The sequence below is a fragment of the Cupressus sempervirens genome, chromosome 3, assembly GCF_028749045.1.
Source record: "Cupressus sempervirens isolate cs-2001-9-10 chromosome 3, ASM2874904v1, whole genome shotgun sequence".
Lineage (NCBI taxonomy): Eukaryota > Viridiplantae > Streptophyta > Pinopsida > Cupressales > Cupressaceae > Cupressus > Cupressus sempervirens.
Genome location: NC_143120.1, coordinates 1,016,654,114 through 1,016,673,112, shown reverse-complemented (window position 1 = coordinate 1,016,673,112; position 18,999 = coordinate 1,016,654,114).

Genomic DNA, 18,999 nt, shown 5'->3' with positions numbered 1-18,999 from the left:
TCATATCAATTGATGAGAGGGATTTGCTAGGAAAATCCAAAGGTACTTTCTTTCCAATGGTTACTATAATTCATGATTTTTTGTTTGTTAGGAAGGGATGGAGAAACTTGGGGAAATTTTTACATTAATATTAGATGGCCCAATCCCATTCTTGTTTTATTGATCCAAAGGTATTCTATGACCTCCTCAAAAAAAAAAGTAAGGCTAAGGCCTAGATAAAAACTATATATTTTCCTAAGAACATAATAAAAAATAAGTTCTCACTGCAGGAACAAGAGATTAGAAAAGAAAAATGGATAGTTTATAGTAAAGTCTTGGATTTCATAAATGCTTTTGTGCCAAAATATGATCCCTTAGTAGATTAAAAACATTGGGGAGTGAAAATAGTTATGTTAATGAATAAATTTGTTGGGATCATGCAAACACTACATGAGAAAAAGGAAATTTTAGCAAAAGCATATCTAGACAAGGCTATTGAGGTGGAGAGAAGACTAGCTAGTAGAATGATTGTGACCCTAGGGTAATACGCATTGCAAAAAAAGGCTGGGTATGTAGTGGCCCAAAACATACAATATGTTCCTCCATACAAAAGGCTAAGGTCTGAAAGCCCTCTTCAAACACATGCCCCTAAGAAGTAGAAAATAGAGAAAAGTTCATCTTCTCATGAAAAATAATATTCACCATCCCAGAATCCACTCTGAATAGATGATGAAGTATCTTTGAGAGAATAGTTGAGCCAAATTGGAGGGGAAGGGGACATTATGATTACAACTGTTGACATCAAAGGAGGAGTACCTGAAGAGCCTCTTGTGCCATCTTTTGATCTCATTATTTCTTATTATAGAGGTAAATAAATAGACCCTATGATTGCATAGGCTTCTTAGAAATTTATTAATGATGAAAATAAGACTAGAGCATTTTCCCAATTTTTGTGGAGAAAAAATAATGGCAATTTTGAGACTAAGTGTAAATCAAATAAAAAAAGAGCAACCAGATAGGTTGGACTCTGAGATTGAGGAGGAAGTTAAAGCTACCTTTATGGAAGAATTTGCATAATTAACCCTTAAGGGGGGAAGGCAACTTCTTAAAGACTCGAGTAATTGATTCTATTAGAAAGGAAAAGGATACTCAGTTTAAAACTGAGGAAGAAATCCTACAAGCACATAGAGGAATAAAATACAACAATGATCACCAAGTATTGGTGATATGGTCTATTGAAAAGAGAGACAAAACTAGTATACAAAAAATCTAAAGTGTTGAGAATACAGATAATATCATTTTTTATAGATCAAATGAGTTGGACAGTGAGAAAGAGTAAAAAATGATTTGGGAGATGATGGACTTTGGGGTGGTAGGTGCCGAAAAAAATAAAGATAAATTCTTGGAGTTAAATGCCAAGTTTGAAGAAATATTAAAAGCATATAAGAAGAGAGGGAATAGGATACATCAGCTAGAAAATCAAGTATCTCGAACGGACAAGCAATTAGAGAAAAGAAAAGTGGGAGAATCAAGTCAGCCCTATATTACCTATCCTTGCCCTCCAATTAAACCATTCAAATCAACTCCCTTAATAGAGTTACCTGACACTCCACAAAGGCCAAAATTCTATACTACTAAAGAATTCAAAGTTCAAAAAGAGTAATTAATGGGCTTTACATGTGTAACTAAATATTCAATATGAAGATAAGCTGAGAAAAGATCTCATGTGTTTAGTTGATAAAATTGATTGGCCATAATTTTATGAGTAGCTAAAAAAGACAATAAATATATGGGATGAGATAAACGAAAATGATGAAACTTTGAAGCCAATTGTCAACAAATGGAGTAAAAGGAGTGAAGGTGTTACTCTTCTATGTTTTTATGTCATCAATTTTTCCTATGAACATATAGAAAAGACTTATGATATTGTCAATGATCTCTCAAAATTTGATGATAAAAGAGTTTAGTTACAAAAGAGGATCATTAATTAGCTTGACAAATATAAGAGTGTTAATTTTGAACTCTTCCCACATGCCATAGACAAAAAGAATAAATTGAAAAATAAAGAGGATTGGGCCTAAGAATTGAATTACTTATTCTATCTTTAAATGAATAAGGTCAAAATTGAGAAAGGGAATGTATGATGGGAAGCTACAACTAAAGAAGTTGTAAAGGTGCAGTTATTTTATTATTCTCTGGGGAAAGATTTTGCTGAAATTGACAAAATTGGGGAATATATAATTAAAAGGCAGCAGGATATTCTAAGCTTTAATTGGCCAGATGACATAATTTTAAGTAAGTGGATGGAAAACCTTGTCCATGCTAGATAGTTAGAACTTGATGAAATAGATGATGATCAAGATGAAATTCAAATAATTGATACATTAGTACATGTAGAAGAGGGCAAGAATGGACAAATAGCTTCAGTTGCCAAAATCAAGGTTCAAACTAATAATACAACAAAAAAAGAATCAGAGGTAACTATAATTTTGGTAGTATGTGATGATGTGGATGGAAATTCTTGAGTTAAAGTAAATCTGCAAACATATGTGCTAGATCCATCACATGCAGTTCCATTGGTTACATCTTCTGACAAGTTGCAATAGTATCAAGGCCAATTATCAGATCCTCAACAATAAAAAGATGCAATTGAAGGTGGTCACACTATTCATGATGAAAGCATTCTGTTACACCAAATTTATTTTTTTGTGACAATAACAATGTAGATATTTTTCTGTCTTAAGGATAGTTGTCAGTCTCTTTGTGCTTGAAGCTTGTTGCATCTCACACTATATAAATGAGATTCTAATCTGAGAGAAAGGGTCTGAGTCATTGTACAATTTAATTTTGCTAAGTTTTCTTTGGTCCAATCCTTGATGCAAACTTTATGATGTATTTTCTCTACAAGTATTTGAGAATACATTAATGTTACAAGATCTTAATGTCTTATCTTGAGTTGTTGTTAGTTCTAATTTACTTTTTGTACATTTTTCAAAGAGAATTAATACAAAGATGAATTGTTCCCATATCTTTTCTTTCCAAATCTTGTCTCCATTTTTATTACCTGGTTATCTTGAAATTGCATGAGCAAAGCTTATTCAATTGAATGTAATTAGGATAAGTTGTATATCATTTCACTATTGCTTTTAATTAAATGAATTAGGTAATTAATACTTTAGTGAATATGATAGGATATCCATGGTATTAGGGAGGATATGTGTAAGAATGAGTTTTAGTGAGAATTGTTGATAATATTGATTATAATGCAATCAGTCAGGTCAAGACATTGGATAGAATCTGAATCCCAATGGATGAGGCACTGATCAACTAAGTTTAGTATACATATAGAGAAATCATGAATAAGCATCAAGCTCAAAATCAAAATCACTTTTTCTATAATGTTTTAAGAATGTCAAAGCTAGTCAGCACTTGTTTACATTTAATTTTTGAGTCTTAGTTAGCTACTATTGCCTAGCATTACCTGTAGATCTAAGAAGAATTGTAACCAATCTGCTATAAGGGATGTGTGTTGTTATAAAATTCTATGGAATGAATAAAATGTGTATGTAGTATCAGGTTGAAAATATTTTATCCCTCAAGTGCACCTGCCTTAGTTTTGCAGAGCCAAAAGAGTAGAAAATCTTTCATGATTTTGTTGAAGTCAGGTCAAAATCTAAAGAAGATATAATTGTTAATGGGAAGTAGCTAATCCTTAGGTTATTGTGATCTTTATCATCTTGGTTTTAAGTATTTTTGTTGCTTAATAGTGTAAAAACACTAATGGAATGCATGATAGATTGGGATACTATGAAATAAAGGTTTGAAGAATGTTATAAAAGTACGAAGGATGCACAAGTAATATTGTTGTGATTGGCACAAGTAATGAAAGAACCATTAGTTTCCATGAGATATTTTAATGCAAGATTTAATAAACTCATCAAAATAATACCTATTGCAAGTGCACCTACAAATGATAATAAGAAGACTTTCTACATTATCTTTATGCCTCCTGATTTGAGATATCAAATTAGAAAAGAAAATGTAAAAAACTTGCAAGCTTCCCAAACACTAGCTATGGAGATGGAGGATGATATGATAGATTCTAGTAAGTGGAAGAGAGAATTCCAATCTAGAACCATGAGTAATAGAGCTAGTACATCAAAAAATACAGAAGCCATGCTTCAAAAATTTTCTAATGAGCTCATTTCATTGAAGAAACAAATCAATAGGCCTACTCATTCTTTTCATCAACCTCATCAAGGAGGTTATAGAAACCTAAATGGAGGTTAAACATTGCAAATATCAACTATGCAACATAGATTAGCAATTGAATGTGCCCCCAAAAGACAAAATATGTGTTCTTTTCACTTAAGGGAAGATCATGATGGAGATACATGTGCTGATATGATCAAATACAAGTATATGGTGGACAAAAAAGAACAAACAATTGAATATCCTAAAAGTGAGGATGATCGTGCTCCTTGTGACAACTCTGAAAACTTTTTCTTGGAGTATGAATCAAATTCAAAAGTAGGAGGTGATTTTTTTCTACTCTATAAGGACCTTAGTTAATAGTGATGACTAGAGGTTAGAAGAATAGAAATCAAACTAAAAAATTCAGTTCTTATCAAAAATAATGCACCATCAAACAAGGTTGATAAAGATAGTGGCATAGTAACTTCATCTTCACAAAAGGAGCAAAAAGGTAAATTGGCTAATTCCTTTGACATCATACAATACTTTGAAAAGGTAAGAATACAAATATCTCCATTGGATTACTTAAAGTCTAATCCTGATAATTTGAAAAGATTAGTTGAGCATTGTAATAGTAAAGATGTAGGTCATGTCAATATTAATGCTAATATTGATCATCACAATGAAGCTAGAACTAGTGTAAATTCTTTGAATGATGAAAATTTTGCACTCCCTAAGTTGTTTAAAGAAGAAGAACTTCTTGTCTTAGCCACATGCCCAAATGAAAAATAGATCCCTTCTACACTTCTTTGTTCATCAATGGAAATAGATTGAGTAATTACTTCCTTTTCCTATCAAATTTCCATCAATATCATAGATCTTAGCTATTTTATTTCCAAATTCCGCATTGCAACCTACATTGCCTAACTAAGATACACTCAACAAGTTGTAGTTCAATCCTTCAACATAGTATGCATTTTCACATGAAATTTTCTCTGTAAGTTTGATAGAGGCTTTTCCTTCTTATTTTTCATGGGGCATCATTACTGAATCTAACACTATTTCCATCATATTGAGTAAAGGTAATGAAATTACTTTTATCTCCTCTCATGTGAGGTGAGCATCCACTATCTATGATCCACCTATCATTCTTGTTTACACAGGTAACGGTAATGATCCACTATGATCCACTATCTATGATCCACCTGTCATTCTTGAGCAAAGGTAATGAACTTACTTTTATCTCCTCTCATGTGATGTGAGCATCCACTATCTATGATCCACCTGTCATTCTTGTTGCTTCATCTTCATTTTTGTCTAATTCATCCTTCATGGCTACATAGACTACTTCATCATCATTTTCATCAGAATCTTCTTCAACAATGTAGCATCTCTTGCCTTTCTCATTATAATCATTGCTATCATCTTCTCTTTTGTTCCTGAACTTGCTTCCTTCTTTGAAGTTTTTCTTTTGAGGGCATCTCACAACCATATGACCTACTTCATTGCAATTGAAACATATGATAGGAAGCTTACCTTTGAATTTACTTTTACCTCTATGAAATCTCCTAGCCAGTAGTGCTTCTAACTATTCCACATCTTCCTCATCTATGCTGCTATCACTAGATGCATGTTTTCCTTTTCTTCTTCTTTTTCTTGATGTGTCCTCCTCAATATATTTTATTGTCATTTTGGCCTTGAAAGTAGATTCAAGGTTCTCAGGTCTGTAGTTGTCAAAATTGGATAGCTCAAATATAGTCAGTCTTCCAACTATTCTTTCAAAAGTTAGTCTGTTTCCTTTTACACACCTCAGCTCTTAAATGGCTAAAACTCTTATAGCATAGATAGGAAGCAAAGTTTTCAAGTATTTGTTGATGGATGTTTCTTCTTCTAGTTGACCACCTAGACCCCTTATTGCACTCACCTCTTCTTTTATTCTTGCAGCATATTGGATAGCATTCTCACCTTACTCCATCTTCATGTCATCAAACTTTCCTTTTCGAATTTCTCTTTTTACTCTTTGGACATTTTGATCTCCTCCATAGATTTTTGATAGGGTTTTCCACATCTTGAATGCAGTGTCACAGTCTTTGACATCATCATATTTAGCATAGCTAAGTGGAAAGGCAATCTCCAACATTGCTTGATTATGTTCTTTATTTTTGTTTTAAGTCATCTGTAGTAAGGGGTCCTGCTAGAGTTACATGCTCTATTCCAATGGAAATTTGTGCATAGTCACCTATTGATCCAAGGTGAAACTTCATCAAACTCTACCATGTAGAAAAGTTGTCTTTGTTAAGTTTGGGAACTTCTCTCTTGGACATCTTGATCTTCCTACTTCTAGTACCTCAAAATTAAATCAGTAGATGGCTCTGATACCAATTGTTAGAATTTCTTTAGAATAACTAAGAGAGGGGGGGGTGTGAATTAGTTATTCAAGGTCTAGATGTCCTATTCAAACTTTTCTCTTCATACCTTCTGATGATCAAAGTTAAAGCTTTGCAGTCAACCTTGTTACAACTTCTTCCTCCAATTTATCTAAGTGTGACCAACCTTTATATCTTTGAATTTGTCATCAATACATTACTTGACCATTGTCTTAACTAATTTTTTCACTTCATTACAATATCATAACTCAACCTTTCCCTTAGGTGCTCTTGTTACATCTTGTTGATCAAATCCTCTTCATCAATAAACTAAGTGATAGTGCATGAATATTTTAGGTGAATATCATCCCTATATATAGCAAGTTTGACATCAATGGAAAAACAATGATGGAAAGCAATCTTTTACAGCAATCTCCCTCCTTGATTTTCAACAATCTCCCTCTTTGGAATTGATAGCAAACCAAACTAATTAGCCATCAGAATAAACTATTCCACCAAAAGTTTACTAGGTTAGAATAGCAAATCAAATGCCAAAAAGTAATTTGTAATATCATGTCTTTATTTCACTTCTCCCTCTTTGATGTTGTGTCCTTTATCTTTATCTTTCTTCCTCTATATTATTCCTCTTTTTCTATTCTGATCAACCTCTAAAATCTCCCTCTACTTCTTTGATCCTTTTTCTTTAATAATCTTGTTGATCAGTTGTTCACTTCTCCCTCTTTAACAACCATGAAAATGTAGCTCTTTGCAGATTTAGTCAATCTCTCCCTCTATTACTTCTATTACTTTAGGCATGAATCCCAAATTAAACATCCTTTGCATCAATGTGTAAAATCTTCAACATTATGCTTATTTGATGTAAGGCATACTTGCTTTTTGGTTCAAGTAGCTTTAGCTAAGGGTGTCACCCCTAACTTACCTCTAAGATACTCAAAAGCATCTTTAGGTAATATTTTTGTGAAGATATCAGCAATTTGTTCCTTTGAGCTGACATATTCCATCTTCACTTGTTTGTCTATCAGCAGTTCTCTTACATAATGATACTTGATTGCAATGTGCTTAGTTTTCGCATGCATAACTGGGTTCTTTGATATATTGATAGCACTTGTATTATCATATTAAAGTGTCACTAGCTCAATTACCTCTTCCTTCATACTTGGCAATAAGTGTTTGATCCACACAATATTAGTGCAATTTATAGAATTTGCCTCATATTTAGCTTCAGCAGTAGATTGTGAGGTGCAACTTTTCTTTTTGCTTGTCCATGTGATCAACCTCTTTCCTAAGAAAAGTGCTCCTCCACTGGTGCTTTTTCTATCATCAATGTTACCTTAGTCTGCATTAGTATAAGCTCTCAATTTAAATTTCTCATTCCTTTTGTAGTACAAGACAAAGTCATCATTTCCTTTCAGGTATCTCATTATTCTCTTTACTTCCATTAAGTGGTTTTCTCTTGGATTGGTAGAAAATCTAGCCACTATTCCAATAGCTAATGCAATATCTAGTCTACTATGTACAACATATTGCAATTTTCCAATCATTGACCTATAAGATGTCTAATTTACTTCAGCAAATTCATAATTCTTTGATAGTTTATGACCTATTGCCATTGGTGTGCTGACTAGTTTTGAGTCTTCTAGCCCAAATGTTTTGAGTACTTCCTTGATGTATTTAGATTGGGTCACAAATATGCCATGCTTCAATTGATGTACTTGTAATCCAAAAAAGAATTTAATTTTTCCAAACATTGACTTCTTAAATTCATGCTTCATTTGGTCAGCAAAATCTTTGCATAAAACATCTTTTCCTCCAAATATTATGTCATCAACAAAGATTTCTAAATAAAAATATCTTTACCTTCTTCAACTTTGATATACAAGTCTTTCTTATCATTTGTTCTTTCAAATCCTATCTTCACAAGGTATTTGTGCAACCTTTTATACCATGCTCTGGGTGCTTGCTTCAATCCATAAAGTGCTTTATGTAGCTTGCAAACCATTTCCTTGTTCTTTTCATCAACAAATCCCTTTAGTTGTTCTATTTAGACTTCTTCCTCTAGTATACCATTCAAAAAAGTTGACTTCACATCCATCTGATAGACTTTGAAACCTTTATATGTAGCATATGCAACTAATCTTCTTACTCCTTCCATTCTTGCAATAGGAGCAAATGTCTCTCCATAATCCAATCCTTCTTCTTGTGCATAGCCTTTGCAAACTAATCTGGCTTTGTTTCTTGTTATTTAACTATTCTCATCAAGTTTGTTTCTAAACACCCACTTGGTACCAATTACATTCTTATCAGCTGGTCTAGGGACTAGAGACCAAGTTTTGTTCTTCTCAATCTAATCTATCTCTTCTTTCATGGCCTTATACCAGTCATCATTTTGTAGTGCATCTTTGATTGTTTTGGGTTCAACCTTTCTTAGTAGACATGATTCATTTCTGATTCTACTCCTTGTCATTGGTCCAACATCCTTATCACCAATGATTTGATCTACAGGGTGATGTCTTCTTACATACTTAGCTAATCTAGGTTTAGTCCTTCTTTCTACATTTTTTCCTTCAACTTCAGAGTCGTTTCATTATTCTTCATCAAGTAATTCATCATTCCTTTCATGTATACTATTTTTAGAATTAGAGTGTGCATGTTCCATATTCTACAGCTTGGCTTCTAAATGCAACTCAGCATTCATTGGTTGAGACTCAACAAATACTGAAGTTTTTTGTTGATTCCCAACTTGATTTGTAGTATTTCCTTCAAATGTCATTCCTTCATAGGAGTATACAAAGGATCTATAATCCTTTATTTTCTTTGACTCATCAGTCTAAACTTTTGCATGCTCATCAAAATTTATATTTGCACTCTCCACAACTTTGTTAGTGTTAGTATTCAAACACATATATGCTTTACTTCTAGTGGAGTATCCAAGAAATATACCTGCATTACTTTTTGCATCAAACTTGTCATTTCTAGTGTCTTTTAGAATATAGCATTTACAACCTAACACTTTGAAATGTTTAACATTAGGTGAATGACCATACCATAATTCAAAAGGTGTTGCATTTGTACATTTCTTGACTTGAACTCTATTTAGTGTGTAGACTGCAGTACTTATAGCTTCCCTCCAGTATTTAAGTGCAACATTTTTCTCCATCATCAAGGTTCTAGCATAGTCAATGACTGACCTATTTCTCCTTTTAGTAATACCATTCTGTAGTGGAGTTTTTGGTGCTAACATTTGTCTTTTGATACCTCTGTCATTGAAAATTATTTCAAATTCTCTTGATGTGAACTTACCTCCTCTGTCTAACCTTAGGCATTTCAGATTCTTTCTTATTTCCTTCTCAACTCTAGCCAAATACCACTTGAACATTTGAAATTCATCAAATTTTTATTTTAAGAACATAGTAGTCATCATTCTAGAATAATCATCTACAAATAACATTATGTATCTATCTCTTAGGTAGCTTTGTACTTCTATTAGACCACATAAATCTATAAGGACTAACTCTAGAACTTCATCTGAGGTGTATGCTTTGTTTTTGAAACTAGATTTAGTCATCTTCCCTAGTTGACATTGTTCACACATTGTATTTTTAGGTTTCTTTAACTTGGGCAGTCCTCTGACTTTGTTCTTTTTGCTAATGCTAATCAAATTATCAAAATTAACATGACACAACCTTTTAAGCCACAACCACACATCATCAAGTCTAACAAAAAGACATGTTGCTTCTTCCATGTCTAGGTAAAACATATTACTCCTAGTTTTCTCAGCTTTTCCTTTAGATTTCCATCAATATCATAGATCTTAGTTGTTTTGTTTCCAATTTTTACTTTGCAACCTACATTTCCTAACATAGATACACTCAACAAGTTGTAGTTCAATCCTTCAACATAGTATGCATTTTCACATAAAATTTTCTTTGTAAGTTTGATAGAGCCTTTTCATTTTTGACATGGGGCATCATTATCAAATCTAAAACTATTTCCATCATATTGAGTAAAGGTAATGAACTTACTTTTATCTCTTGTCATGTGATGTGAGCATTCACTATCTATGATCCACTTGTCATTCTTGTTTACACAGGTAACCAATGTTGTTGCTTCATCTTCATCTTTTTCTAATTCATCCTTCATGGCTACATAAACTACTTCATCAACATTTTCATCAGAATCTTCTTCAAAAATTTAGCATCTCTTGCCTTTCTCCTTATAATAATTTCTATCATCTTCTCTTTTTTTCCTAAACTTGCTTCCTTCTTTGAAATTTTTCTTTTGAGGGCATCTCACAGCTATATGACCTACTTCATTGCAATTGAAACATATTATAAGAAGCTTACCTTTGAATTTACCTTTACCTCTATGAAATCTCCTAGCCAATAGTGATTCTAACTGTTCCATTCTTTCCTCATATGTGTTGCTATCACTAGATGCATGTTTTCCTTTTCTTATTCTTTTGCTTGATGTGTCCTCCTCAGTATCTTTTATTTTCATTTTGGCCTTGAAAGCAGATTCAAGGTTCTTGGCTCTGTAGTTGTCAAAATTGGATATCTCAAATGCAGTCAGTCTTCCAACTATTCTTTCAAAAGTTAGTATGTTTCCTTGTACACATCTCAGCTCTTGAATGGCTGAAACACATATAGCATAGATAGGAAGCAAAGTTCTCAAGTATTTTCTAATGGATGTTTCTTCTTCTAGTTGACCACCTAGACTCCTTATTGCATTCACCACTTCTTTTATTCTTGCAGCATACTGGGCAGCATTCTCAACTTCCTCCATCTTCATGTCATCAAACTTTCCTCTTAGACTTTCTCTTTTTGCTCTTTGGACATTTTTATCTCCTCCATAGATTTTTGATATGGTTTTCCACATCTTGAATGCAGTGTCATAGTCTTTGACATTATCAAATTCATCATAGCTAAGTGCAGAGGCAATCTCCAACATTGCTTGATTATGTTCCTTATCTTTGTTTAAGTCATCTTTAGTAAGGGGTCCTGCTAGAGTTACATGCTCTGTTCCAATAGAAATTTGTGCATAGTCACCTATTGATCCAAGGTGCAATTTCATCAAACTCTACCATGCAAAAAAGTTGTCTTTGTTAAGCTTGGAAACGTCTCTCTTGGACATCTTGATCTTCCTACTTCTAGTACCTCAAAACTAAATCAGCAGACGGCTCTGATACCAATCATTAGAATTTCTTTAGTATAACTAAGAGGGGGGTTGGGGTGAATCAGTTATTCAAGGTCCAAATATCCTATTCAAACTTTTCTCTTCATACAATGAACTAATCCAAGCATTCACTCTTCCAAACTTTAACTTGTCTAATTAGCAAGTTATTGTAAATTAACATGCAAGCATGACACATAAGAAATCAACACATAACACAATGATTTACATGGAAACCTAATTTGGGAAAAACCACCAATAACATGCTTACTCAATTCTCACCCTTCTAAAGTAATGCCCTGTGAAAGGCCTACCCTATTAAAGGCTTACAACACACACTGTTAAATGTGACCTTGTTAGAGGATTTAACCACCTTGTTACAAGTGGCCCTGGTAAAAGGACTTTAGAACATTCACTTGGAATGTCACCTTGTTAAAGGATTTACAAATGGTTGTTAGGCCAACCTAAGTCCATAGGATTTTCAAATCTAATACAATTGCTAGTGAGTATTAGAAAATCTTGACCTGACTACAACATACAACTTATCTTGTAGATTTCATATCACTTCTTAGCTCATATCCTTGCCTGGCCTTCTATCTCTGCAACTCTTAATTGCTTGCCTTTTCTTTCAAGCTTTGTCTTTTGAGTCTCCATACTCAATGTACCAGTGCAATCATATCTTCATGACCACTCTTATAAGCAGAGCCTCTGTGCTCTTCCTTCTCCTAGATGTCTCCTTCTTGACACCCTTTTAATCACTTCATAGATTTTTGGCACTTCTGTAGTAATAGGATTAAGAGCACTTTGATTCTTGGTCTATGACTTCTTAAATAGAAGTCTTGGAGTTCCTTTTCCTACTTGATTCTTCCAATTTTCAATTTCAATTTGCATGGATTAGGTAGGATACATTGTATTTATTTCATATTCTATTTTCTCTAAAAACTTCTTGAATAATCCTTTAGAATTTGACAAAAAAGGGTTCACATGAGATTCTATGCCAACAACTCATCATCCTTATCTTCCAACTTGTTCACAAAATTCAATGTGACCACTATGTCTGCTCAAATTTGGTGAATGTTCATCATTTGAAATAATGTAGTAGCTCAGCACTATTGAAATATTGGTGCTCGACACATACTATGTTACTTGGCATTAACTATTTTTTTCCTAATGCTCGACACCTTAAGATTACTTGACACATACTAAAAAATTTCCTGATCCTCGACACCTAATCTTTTACTCAGCACTTGAAGATCACTCAGCATCAACTAAGAAGTTTGTTACTCAGCTTCAACTAACTTGCTCGGCACCTTCTGATGATCAAAATTAAAGCTTTGCAATCAACCTTGTTACAAATTATTCCTCCAATTGATCTAAGTGTGACCAACCTTTATATCTTTGAATTTGTCATCAATACATTGCTTGACCATTGTCTTAACTAATTTTTGCACTTCATTACAATATCATAACTCAACCTTTCCCTTAGGTGCTCTTGTTACATCTTGTTGATCAAATCCTCTTCATAAATCAACTAAGTGATAGTGCATGAATCTTTTAGGTGAATATCATCCCTACATATAGCAAGTTTGACATCAATGGCAAAACAATGATTGAAAACAATCTTTTAGAGCAATCTCCCTCTATGATTTTCAACAAAAATGAGCTTTTCAATCAAATTTCCAACAATATGTGCCAAATCCTCCAATAAAAGTATTTTTTCATGACAAGAGGTCAATTTTAATAATAGATTAGTTTAGATAGCAAAATTCCAAGAATATGATATAGAAATTAAGTGAACCAAACTTGTAAGAAGTAATGCACTATGTAAAGCCTTAGCAGAAAATCAACAATTCAAAGAAGAAGATACTCCAAAAGCTCTTATGGTAAGTCTTTAGGATCCTTGGTTCTCAAACATTTCTTATTTTTTGACATATGTTGAATGCCTTGATGGATTAACTACTAAGCAAATAAGAGATCTTAAAACAAAAGCCTTGAAATATGTGATTCATGATGATGTCTTGTACAAGAGAACTATTGATGGAACATATTTGAGATGTGTGCATAAAGAGTAGTAGGTAAAATTGTTGACCTTTTTTCATAATAAAGCATGTGGAGGACACTTTTCTTCTACTGTCACTACATTTATAATTTTGAGACAATGCTATTATCGGCCTGGTGTGTTTAAAGATGCATATAAGTGGGTTGCTAATTGTGAGAAATGCAAGATGTTTACTAGTAATCCTTAGCTTGTTTCCCTACCTCTTAGGCCAATGATAATTGAAGCTCCTTTCCATGAATTGGGTTTATATTTTATAGGCCCAATTAATCCTCCTTCTAGTCAATGAAACTCGTACATACTGACTGACACATACTATTTAAGTAAATCAATTGAAGTGAAGCCAATGAAGAAAACTTCATCAAAAGTATTATTTGAATTTCTCAAAGAGCATATATTGATCAAGTTTGGAGTTCTTGTAAAATTGATAATGGATAATGCATCTCATTTTTCTTCTTTATAAATCATTGAGTTTTGCTATGATAATGGTATTCAAGTTGGACATTCCTCTTATTATTTTCCTCAAGGAAATGGATAGGCTAAGTCTAGTAATAAGAATTTGATTAATATATTGAAGAAATTGGTCTTAGATAATTAGAAAGGTTGGTATAAGAAGATCCATGATGCTTTGTGGGTGACAAAACCACACCTAAAAGAGCTATAGGTATCTCACATTTTGAATTTGTCTATGGAGTTGAAGTTAATTTTCTACTGCCTTTAGAGCTTGTTGCATGTAAACTAAAGACTATGATAGAAAATGATGTTTTCAAGGATGGATTAGAAAAGAGGATATTGTATCTTACCAAATTTCAAGAGGAAATGGAAGAGATGGTTGATAAGATCACTATACATCAAAGAAGGATAAAGAATTTGTTTGGTAGAAGAGCAAGGCCTAGAAAATTTATGGAAGGTGATTTGGTGTTGCTATAGGATAAGAGGCATGAGCAAGGAGGTATGCACTCTATGTTTCAATATTTGTGGAAAGGGCCATTTCAAATCATTCAAGTTAATCAAAATAATTCCTTCGAATTGGCATATGCTATAGGAGAAACCCTACCATGTTCTTCTAATGGGCAGGATTTGAAGTTGTATAAAATGCAAAATTGAAAGAAGGTAACCCCTACATAGTAGCTACATAGGTAGGTTTTCCTTTCATGCAATTTTCCTTAGTTTAGTTACTTTCTTTCCTAGGTAGTTTGTTTCTATTTTCCTAGTCTAATCTATTCTTTTTGTTTTCAAGTTATCACCTTTTCTATGAAACCAAAGATTGATAGAGTCCTTTTAAGCATTGTCATGCTTAAATCCCTAAACATAGCCATTTTTTGCCCAAGTTTTAGTTCATATCTTTTTCCTTTAGGATTTTGAGTCAAGTCAAGTGTCAATGTCTTGAGTTTGAGTCTAGATTTCCCATAGATACCCTTCTTCTCAACATTCCTTTAAACTAACCTAATACCAGAAATCATATTTGCAATGAACTAGTCCAATGGCTAGGTGATTAGGTTTTGTAGGGTTTTTTATGTGTTTCCCTAATGAGAAGAAGGTCTAAATATTCTACTAATTCTTATTTCTTTATTCTTTATCATGTTGAAGACAATGATTCATGTTTTGTAATAGTTTTTCATGGAAGATATCGCAAATAATCAAGATAGAATGCAAGAGAATAAAATAAATCATCATAAATGGTGAAAGAACTTGGTGAAAGGTGGTATGAAACTTTTTGAAATGAAATCAATGGTTATTATTTAATCTACACATATACCTCACAAAGTTGAAAATTCAAATGGTTTAGAAGACTAAATCCAGATCATTGATGAAGACTAGATTAATGGGTGATGTTTAATAATGGAAATATAAGTATTCAATGATGCATCTCATTGACTATTAAATAAAAAATAGATCTACGCTTGTCTCTATGTTGCTATAAAAATTTGCACAAGGAATAGTCATGGTGAGATAGTGACAAGCTAACACCTATCCATAGGACCCAACAAGTGAAATCTCCTTTCAATCATGGGCAATAATTAGGAAACATCAACTAGGATCATTGATCTCAAGACACATCCACAACTTTCACTTTTTTATTATGAAAAATGGGAATGTTTTAATTATGGCAATAGAACAACATGTGTCCCTGTGGGCCATTTCCTTTTGTGACTAATATGGTTGTTAGATTATGTGCCAAGTGTCTACATTTGATTAGTTTGATACAAAATAGAGCTAGGTTCTTAGGTAAATCTTTTTACCATTTATCTCTAGACTAATCAATGGTTGTCACTATGTCATTATAAAATGTTGTATGATTGAAAATCATGGTGACATTGTGAAAAAATGACACATGTCCTTCTGGGCCCATCACATTCCACAAAAAATAGCTAGAATCTAGTCAAGAAGTGCCACAAAGCAAGGAAGGTCAATTTTTTATTCACCAAGTAATAAAATTGTACCACCTATTTGCCACAGTGTGTATAGATAGAAATTGGATCCACATTCCAAATTAAAATGGTTAGCATCATATTATTGCCATCGTTAGATCTAAAAAAGATCTATGTCTATTGCTATGTCACTATGTAAGGTTTCTCAATTGTTATTCATAGTGATGTAATGATAGTTCAACATGTGTATAGAGAGGGACCCATAGAGGAAGTTATAAAGGAAGGGTTATAATGTTTTAATTGCAATCGTTGGTTTAAGATCAACCGCCTAAATTACAAACTATAGTGACTATTGGAATATGAATAATACAAACTTGGTATGAGACAACAAAATATGAAGAAAACAACAATTTTCTATGGGATTCTTGAGATTGCATGAAGCTAAATAGTCATTAGGTGTCTTCGGATGTACTGGGTATGTGCAGGATTATGATGTGCCAAAAAGTGGCAATCTAAAAAATCTATAGTTCTAAAATATCTCAAAACATTTAAAAATCTATTCCAACTTTTTTCTCACCCACCTTGATACTAAATGAAAACAATTAATATCTTTATAAGGTCTACTATATCTTTTGATACCAAACCTATATGGTCAACTTTAAAAACATCCTTAAAATGTGCTTTTGGCCTATTTTTATGTGATTTTTACTTCAAACATGTAGTTGACAACTTTTTTTTCACCAAAATTTGATGAAATGAAAAAGGTTTCTTAAGAATGTTCTTATATTTCCATAAATGTAAGCTTTGTCAAATTATGAGTTTAGTAAGAAATTATTACTTATTTTCCAATGGAGTTACATATAAAGTGCTAACTAACACACTACTTGAAAACCAACTATAACTTTCAAATGGTACAACATTTTTTTAAATCCAAAAGATGCATCACATTCTATGTTTCTTCTCCTGTAAGGAAAAAAAATTAAAAATTTAATTTTGGAGAGTTTTGAATTAGTTATAGTGGTTAGACACAAGAGTTTTTTAATTTTAAAAATACTAAAGTCAAAAATTAATTATTTATTATTTATTTAGAATAAAAATACCCAAAAATATGTGTCACATCCAAGCATGAGTCTACTACTTATATCTAGAATATTATTAAAAAAAATATTATAATTTAATTTTGATTAAGGTGGTCAGACATACATCTACTTCTCATTTCTATTCTGAAATTTTTGTTATAATGCATTAAAATTCAAAATTTTGTCCAATCAATTTTATTTTTTTTGAGATAAGTCCTAGTAGTTTAGAAACTAGATTCAATTTTCTAGAGATTCTTTTCTTTCAACTTTTTGATATAAAGTTATTAACAAGTATAAAATTGCACGTCAAGTTGACATAACCTTGATTTTCTAATTTTTTTATTGCCACTTAAGAGCATAGTTTGGTTGACCATGATCCTGCGCATACCCTACTATGAAATCATAATCATTGATGGAAAGGATGTCACGTGTTCATATTATTAGATAATTTCATATTTTATTCTCTTTTCTATTTTGTGGTTGTTTCTCTACTAAAATAAGAGAGTATTGAAAACTATAAATGTAACCTCGTTTAAAAATAAAAATGTTGGCTAACTTGATGGTGAATTGGTCTATAATTCCATTTATCCTATTTACTTGTCATATTTTTTGGGCCATTGATAAACTAGTTTTGCATTAAGAGTTGAAATACAATCATATGTGATTCTATGATAATCATATGGATTCCATTTCATTTTTGTAATTATAGTGAAGGTGATTCCATTTACTTTCTTCATATATGGTTTTGTTTCCTTTCTTGTTGGTTTCAAATCATGTTAGATAGTTTCATTGGCAAATGAAAGACAAATTTTTATGAATCTATTAGTATTGGTTGGATTCCATTTCATTCAAGGCTAACAATGAAATTAATTTCATTTTCCCTCATATGTATACCTACTTCATTTCTCTTCTACATTTAGATGGTTAATCTGCATTTAGAATAGAAGGGTTAGAAATCTCAAGATAATCTACTATAGTCATTCCATTGGGTGTGATAGGTTATTCAAATCCATCTTGCCTAAGTTGTTTGTTCCTAAAAATAATTTGGTTATCCTTTACTACTCTTAGTTTAATAGCTTATAATGTCAAAATTTTTGATCTCATAAAAACATATTCATTACATATCATTGCAAATCATAGGGAGTTGTACCTAATAATTCAAAGGATGGTGATAGAATACATACACTGACGTATTTTTTGGTAAAAATCCTTTATTCTCTCCAAAACATTGGGTATCAAAGAGTTAGATTATAAAATCTAATAGGAGGACAAATTGTTAACAAACACTGCCTAAAGCTTTTAACACTACATTTCCTTTATATTAGAGTCACATTCCCACTTTTGACTTCTCTAGAAGTATCTTTCAAGAATCTCTGAAGAAAATTGATACTTTTAAGTCACTTGTTTTTCCATATACAAAGCCTTGAGATAAGTAACCTCTTTCATTACCTTGGGACCGAAAACCCATTTCTCAGCAACATTTCCTAGACTAGAGTATAGTTAATAGCATTTTACCCTTAATCTCAATCTGATGGCCTCAAGGGTAGGTATCAAGCATGAATTATTGATGAAGAGCTCACAACAATTCTTCCAACAACGTGCCTTTTTTACTTGTATGTAAAGCCTTGGATGTCTCACTAATCACTATGGCCCAAAAGCAAAACAAAACACCTTTTCTTCAATTAATGTGCAACAAAAAGCTCAAATATTCTCTCTTTCCCTAATGAAGGTAGAATATATCTCTACAACATGAATAAGCTTCT